The 6749-nt window shown below is 46.9% G+C and overlaps 1 pseudogene; it reads left to right on the top strand.

The window, feature by feature from the left end:
• The first annotated feature begins 2984 nt into the window (after positions 1–2984).
• Positions 2985–3857, top strand: LOC144130005 (very long chain fatty acid elongase AAEL008004 pseudogene; annotated as a pseudogene).
• The last annotated feature ends 2892 nt before the right edge of the window (positions 3858–6749 follow it).

Below are 6749 nucleotides of genomic sequence, written 5' to 3' on the forward strand. Positions count from 1 at the left end.
TGAAACACCTGGTATATTTGCTGCACACGGGACTGTGCACTAGTTTTCCATCCATGGCAACCTTACTTTAATGAAAGCGGAATGCATAAACTAAACAGCAATGCGATGCTCTTATGCGTAACAAAAATTTGAAGAAAGTCGGTGTGGTAGCAACTATTTAGGGTCTCTCCAATAAAAAATATGCCTGATGACACGATCTAGTTTCCTTGCATGAAAATGATCTATTTTTATGCTTTACGGGCGCACAACGCTGTACACGAAGTACTTGTTTGTCAGCATGACACGGGGATAACCGAATATGCGCATTTCTTCTAAGCTGGTATGAAAGGGGCTCGCATATTTCCAGTCAAGAACCTGCTTTGATAATGAGTGACATATTGAGGCCTCCTGTCACATTTACACGGGCAAGGTCAGCTCGTGCAATAGTAAGTAGTGTTTATGGTTTATGGTTTATAGGGGTTTAACGTCCCAAATCGACTCAGGCTATGAGGGACGCCGTAGTGAAGGGCTCCGGAAATTTCGACCATCTGGGGTTCTTTAACGTGTACTGACATCGCACAGAACACGGGCCTCTAGAATTTCGCCTTCATAGAAATTCAACTGCCGCAGCCGGGATCGAACCCCCGTCTTTCGGGTCAGCAGCCGAGCGCCATAACCACTGAGCCACCGCGGCGGCAAATAGTAAGTAGTGTAGGAGTTGTAGCGCTTTATCAAGAGATGATCCCATTTGCCCTACTAGATAGAGAGTTTTGCCATTTGCATTTTGTGAATACTCCTTGCCAAACTACGTATGCGGAAGAAGCGTTTTCTGCGCCTCGCTTCATAATGCTCTGGCGGAGTCCTCATTTCTTTTCCAACCCACCTAGACGTCGACTCCCTTCTACTGCTTCCGCAACCCATCTCCAGACTGAAGTCACCTTGCCTCAAGCAACAACACCCCGCGCTTGATTTGGAACAAGAACTCTCGTTTTTACCTCTGTATACGCCCAGACGTAGGTGTTCCCGAGTCAGTGACAAACCGGAAGTCATCTTCTCTGGCCGCTATAACCATCAAGCAACGAAGCGAATGCAGGCGGTGGCTTGCCGGCTCCCAATTTAGCCGGCTGAAAGCACGTGCAGCACTCTGCCCCGAATGATTTTTTTTTTACAAGCCTGCTGCTGCGACTTAGAAACAGTGTCACTGGCAGCACCCATGGACACCAGCCCCGCACGGAGAGGTCGCTTAAATGCACGACCGAAGTACGCGGCAAACCTTTCATTCTGGTCTTCGCGGCGTTGAAGAAGGTAAGTTGTCCGTACACCTTACGAAGGAACTTTCTGTTTCCAATACATTTTGATTGTCGTTGAAAACTATTCTATGACGGATGTTTAAAGACTCGGTGTGTCTTGTTCATAACCCTTACTGCTGTTTTTTTTTTATCTCTTGTCGCTGGTTTCAATATGTAGGTGGTAAGGAACGGAAAAGAACGGGGCAGCGGATGAAGGAGCACCAAGCTCTTTACCTGTCGGCGGCTATACTAAACTGCTTTGAACTTTCAAGCGTCGAATATGCTTTCCACCGTTGCAAATTAACACTTCAAACTCAATTGCGTTTCTAACTTGGTAGAAACAATGACCTTCAATTTTAGCGTCAATGTGAATGGCTCGCGCTTAATCGAAAGCACTATATAAGTTATGGGCTACGCACGGCTCTCCAGTAGTTCGCGTGCAAATTACTTTGGCAGTATCAGCGGGGCATCATAATGCTAAATGTGGTTTTACTTAATATTTGTGTGCACAAACTAGTGCCACGATAGCTCACACTTTTGGCTTCTTTAAGTACGTTGGCTACGTCTATCAAAGTTCTCTACTTCTTTTGGGCCTTTGCGGTCCTCTGCGGACACTGCGTCAAATTTAAGCGCATGACATGTTGCATATGCGTTGAGCATCAGAACCTATTGTAATGTGCACCACTGACGAGATTCTATGCGATGAACGAGTTGGCTAGCAAGATTCTGATTTAGACACAAAATTTAAAAGTCGGATTGTATTTGAAGGAAGGCAAAAAAAAAAGAAAACCTCGGCGAATGGCTTGTTTACCACAGTTACGAAACCCCAATTCGCAGCACGTAGAGAGGGGCAACTAGATAGCAATAAAACCTTATGGACGCATGAGTGTAAGAGTCCTATCAAGTCGTCCGATCAATACAAATGGCATAACGGAAACAAATCTCCGGCTTTTTGAGTACGAAATCAATATCGGCCCTGCAGACAGAAAGCTGCAAGTCCATTTTTTGCATGTAGCTTGTCGAAAGCATCTTCGCCTGTCGGTGAAAATTCACCCCAACAAGAGAAACTTCTGCATCCTCTCCTAATTCCTGCATTTCTGAACCGCCAATACGTATTTATTTATGAAAAAAATAAAGCTTGACTGCCGCATTTCGGCGAAGAGTGCGAATAGAAAGAACGACTTGTTGAGTACTATCATTTCAAGAAAGATCTGCATTCGAAGCCTTACGCAAAAACAGAAACTGAACGTTTTCCTCAAACAAACGAAACTAATTCTAGTCGCATAGATCCTGAAACGCGCCTTTTGTGACGGGCTGTGCGTCGGCTTGAAGGTGGCACCAATCGTGCCGATGCAGCCCAAAAAACAGTAATCTGGATATATATCATAGAAGTCATGCTGAATGAATCTTCTGTGAACTCAAGTGCGCACGTCGTTCGCATGTTATTTAGACAAGACTGTGCACGTTTCATGACGTGCTGAGAAATCAGTGTACGTAAGGCAATTTATTTCGTTGCTTTTAAATGTATTTTGTTACCTTCGACAGTGATAGCAAACAAATAAGTACTACGTCAGCCCTGTAATTTCATTCATGCACGTGTGGACACGGCGGTTGTCAGCATGCTTACTTAATTTAATACTTGTGTAATAATAAAACAAATTTCATCTACCGTTCGCAGGTCCAAATCTTGCGAGACACAGAGGTACCTGGCTCAGTGAAACGATGGCATTCACCTTGAACCCTATCACTATTGCCAACAAGATCGTGCAGATGGGCGACCCAAGGACGAGGGATTACCCTCTGGTCGTGAATCCTCTCTTCGTCTTCCCGCTCGTGTGCTTCTACTTGTACTTTGTAAAAGTAGCTGGCCCACGCTGGATGAAAGACCGTAAACCGTTCGACATCATCAACCTCGTGCGGAGCTACAACCTCTTCATGGTGGCCATCAGCGCGCTGTTTTTGTATTTGCACCTCAAGATGACGTACCTTCCCGGAGGCCGATACAGCCTATGGTGCCAGGGAATGACTGGTGACGTCGACGAAGAACTCGCCCACTACTACAAATACGGCTGGTTTTTCATTGCAGTACGTTACGCTGATCTCTTCGACACAGTCTTCTGCGTTCTTCGCAAGAAGTTCAACCAAATCACCCACCTGCATGTCATCCACCACACCATGGTGACGGTCAACGTCTGGTTCTACACGCTCTTCGCACCAGAAGGACAACCCGCTCTAGGCTTGGCCATAAACGCATTCGTTCACATAGTAATGTACTTCTATTACTTTCTGGCCACGCTAGGCCCAACTGTGCGAAAACACCTCTGGTGGAAAAAGTACCTCACCACTTTGCAAATTGTGCAGTTCATCGTAGTCATTGCACACATATCCATACCGTTATTCGTGGACTGTGGCTTTCCGAAACCCATCGTCCTCCTAGGAGGTTTGCAGACTTTTGTGTTATTATGCTTGTTTGTTAACTTCTACATCAAGGCTTATATGAAAAAAGAAAGCTTCACCAAAACTCCGTCGGTAGAACAAGATGTCAGTGTTAAAGAACAGAAGGCTAAGCAAGATGGCAAAGATGAATAATGTTGACTTGATGTAACATTTCTGTAAATAAAATATTTTGTCAGAAAAAAAAACAGCCTTATTATGACATATTTCACACTCAACACAAGATTCTGCATAATAGGTAAGCGATACGGCGTGCCTCTCCTATGCATTTCATGGGTGACCTATATTTCTGTACTGCACCTCCGAGATTTCCAACGCATAGTATACTCTGGAACAACTCTGCTAAAAACATTTTTCATTGCTTGCGCATACTTTTATCTGTGTTTATTGTGATAAAATAGATAGTAACATCAAATTGAAAAAATATTTCAAAACTTTCAGTTCCAAGGAAGAGCAGCCTACTAGGAACAAAATTTTTTTAACAACAATACAAAGCTTTTGTTCTTTCTTACAAAAAAATACTGCCGAGCCATTGGTTCAGTCACGCTCATAGCTACTGCTTGTACAAGCCATGGATATCAAGGTTCTATTTCATAAGATGCAAAAAAAGTTTTGATATCTAGGGCTTGGTCTTCGCCCGTTTTTTTTTTTCTCAAGGCTACGATGAGGCGTAAAATAGGTGTCGGAATGGCAACCTGTGCATTCTAGATCCTTTTCCAGCAGCGCATTGCGTTCCACTGGCAAGAAGGGGGAGCTCTGATGTGTCGCCATAGAAGATGGCATATGTGCTGTGTGTGCTAAATCTGGACAAACAAATGAAAACCTCATATTCGAATATGATGGCATCCATCCGGATGTCGATGCAGGCACAGTCATTCTCCCTGTGGCCCTAGGGTTAAGAAATAACAGTGGCCGTGCAAATAAATCTGCGGTGGAAGTTAGCACGAAGTGATAAGAAGATTGGTGGCTAAAAACCAGAGAAGTGGCATAAGGGGACTGAATACGTGTTCAAAGAAAATGGTCAATTTTAAGAAGAATTTATAACACAGTTAAATAAAAAAAAGCCGAACATGGTGGCAACTGCCACCGCCGCGATGGAACTGGGACGCTCCTATATTCCCTCCATCCATGCACTGGTTCATTCCGAACACTTGCCGAGGGCTCTAGGAGGAGCTCGCGCAGCCCTCAGACCCACCGCTCTCACAATGGAATGCAGATGTGGTTTGGCTAAAAGAGGACGCTTAATCTTCGCCTTTAAGAGTGGAACACGACAGCGTGTTGCAGCACTGCCAGGGAGTCCACGGAACGCCATCACCCGTTCGGCGCGACGCCTTGCCCGTTAGACAAATCGCTCTGCTAAGATACGGTGAAAAGCGCTGCCAGGCGCCTTGCCGAAACGCGCGGGACTCAAGTTGCAGTCGTAGTTCGTCGGCACATCGTTCTCGACAAATCCGGTTCCACGAACGCCAGCATAGCTTCCGCGCCAAACGAACGGGCAGCAAGCCGCAAGCGTCCTGGTGAACGCGCTTTGGATGTGCGCCGCGCTGTTCGCCGCTCACCGCGTGATTCCTGCGTGCCCGCACGGCCCCACTGCGCCCGAACGAGACGAGGGAGGCGGGAGCATGCACAGGAACACTAGGAGGCGCTGCAGTCGCGCGCTCTCTGTTGGGGCAGTGGCGCACATTGCGAAGAGGAGGAGAGATTTTTCGCTCACAGCCGACGCCAACGACACCGGCTTTTCTGCGACCCGAGCTCGTTAACGCTCTCGCGTTGAAACGTAGCGCCCATTGGTACAAATCGGCCCTCACCCAAGGGATATCGCGCCATTCCTAGCTCATCCCATGGCAACTTGTATATGTCGGTGTGCATATGGACGTATGTACTGTCTTCGCTAAAAGAATCCAAGGAGCCGCGCCAGTGGCCGAAGTGGGCTCACAGCCGAGCTGCCGAGTGGCGGCACTGCTGTTTCTATAATCTGCTGCCAGGGTAACGTTAGCCGGCACCCTCGCTCTCCTTCCTTGGGTAATAACAAGTACGGCGTAGACTCACGTCAGCCAGTTGTCACTTTCACCCAGTAGGGGAACAGCGCTAGAGTGCCGGACACCGCAGCAAGCCCATGCACTCCGGCCGCCGGTGCGGCTAATCTACTTTTAACAAAGACAGTGCCTCCACGACTGCCAGCGCGTGCACGCTTTACGTACCGGCATTTATCTGTGCGAGCGTCGAACTACCCTGACAGCGTTCCCCGCCCACGGAACTGCACAAATATGAAAAATTACTTCAATATCCAATAAATAGAGAACACTGCTGCAAGAAGGTGCAAAAGACATTTCTCTGGTAAAGTAGCGTGGCTTTTTGGGCTTGTTGGTACATAGTTCCAATACACTGTAGCGCAGCAAAAGACGAGGACACAAGAGACGAGAGACGAACACCACGAGCGCTAACTATAATGCGATACAGCGCGAATAAAGACGGGGACGAAGCGAGACAAGACACCACAGCGCTGACTTCAACTGAATTTTTATTGCGGAGAGGGGATATTTATACAGGAAATGGAAGGGAACGCATGATGCCGCTACTGCTGGAATTGATACGCGGGATAAGATATTTAAGGGCGAAAAGAAGAGGCTGCAACAGCGCACAAGGGTGACTGCTAATAACAAACAACAACGCAGTGCAAGTCAATGATGAACGATAAGACAAGGCACCGGCATTTTGCCACAAAAACACAAAAACAAGAGCCAAAGGGCCTTAAACCGCAGTACAAGGCGAGGAAGGAAACTAGGGAGCAAAAAGCAGGGCACTAACAATTTGCTAGGGGAAAAGAAAGCTGGCGGTATGAGCCGAGAGGGGGCAAGTCCCTGCTTCCTTATAGTTCTGCCCACTCTAACATTGTTAAGCGCGGCATCGCGAACCTGTGTTTTACTAAAGCTCTAAAGAAATCTTGTCTGCACTCTATGGGTGACAGCTTTAACAAACAGTCTTCTAGTCTGGAAAGAGCAGGCTACCCTAAGACACTTCTCATCT

Source organism: Amblyomma americanum, chromosome 4 (assembly GCF_052857255.1).
Source record: "Amblyomma americanum isolate KBUSLIRL-KWMA chromosome 4, ASM5285725v1, whole genome shotgun sequence".
NCBI lineage: Eukaryota > Metazoa > Arthropoda > Arachnida > Ixodida > Ixodidae > Amblyomma > Amblyomma americanum.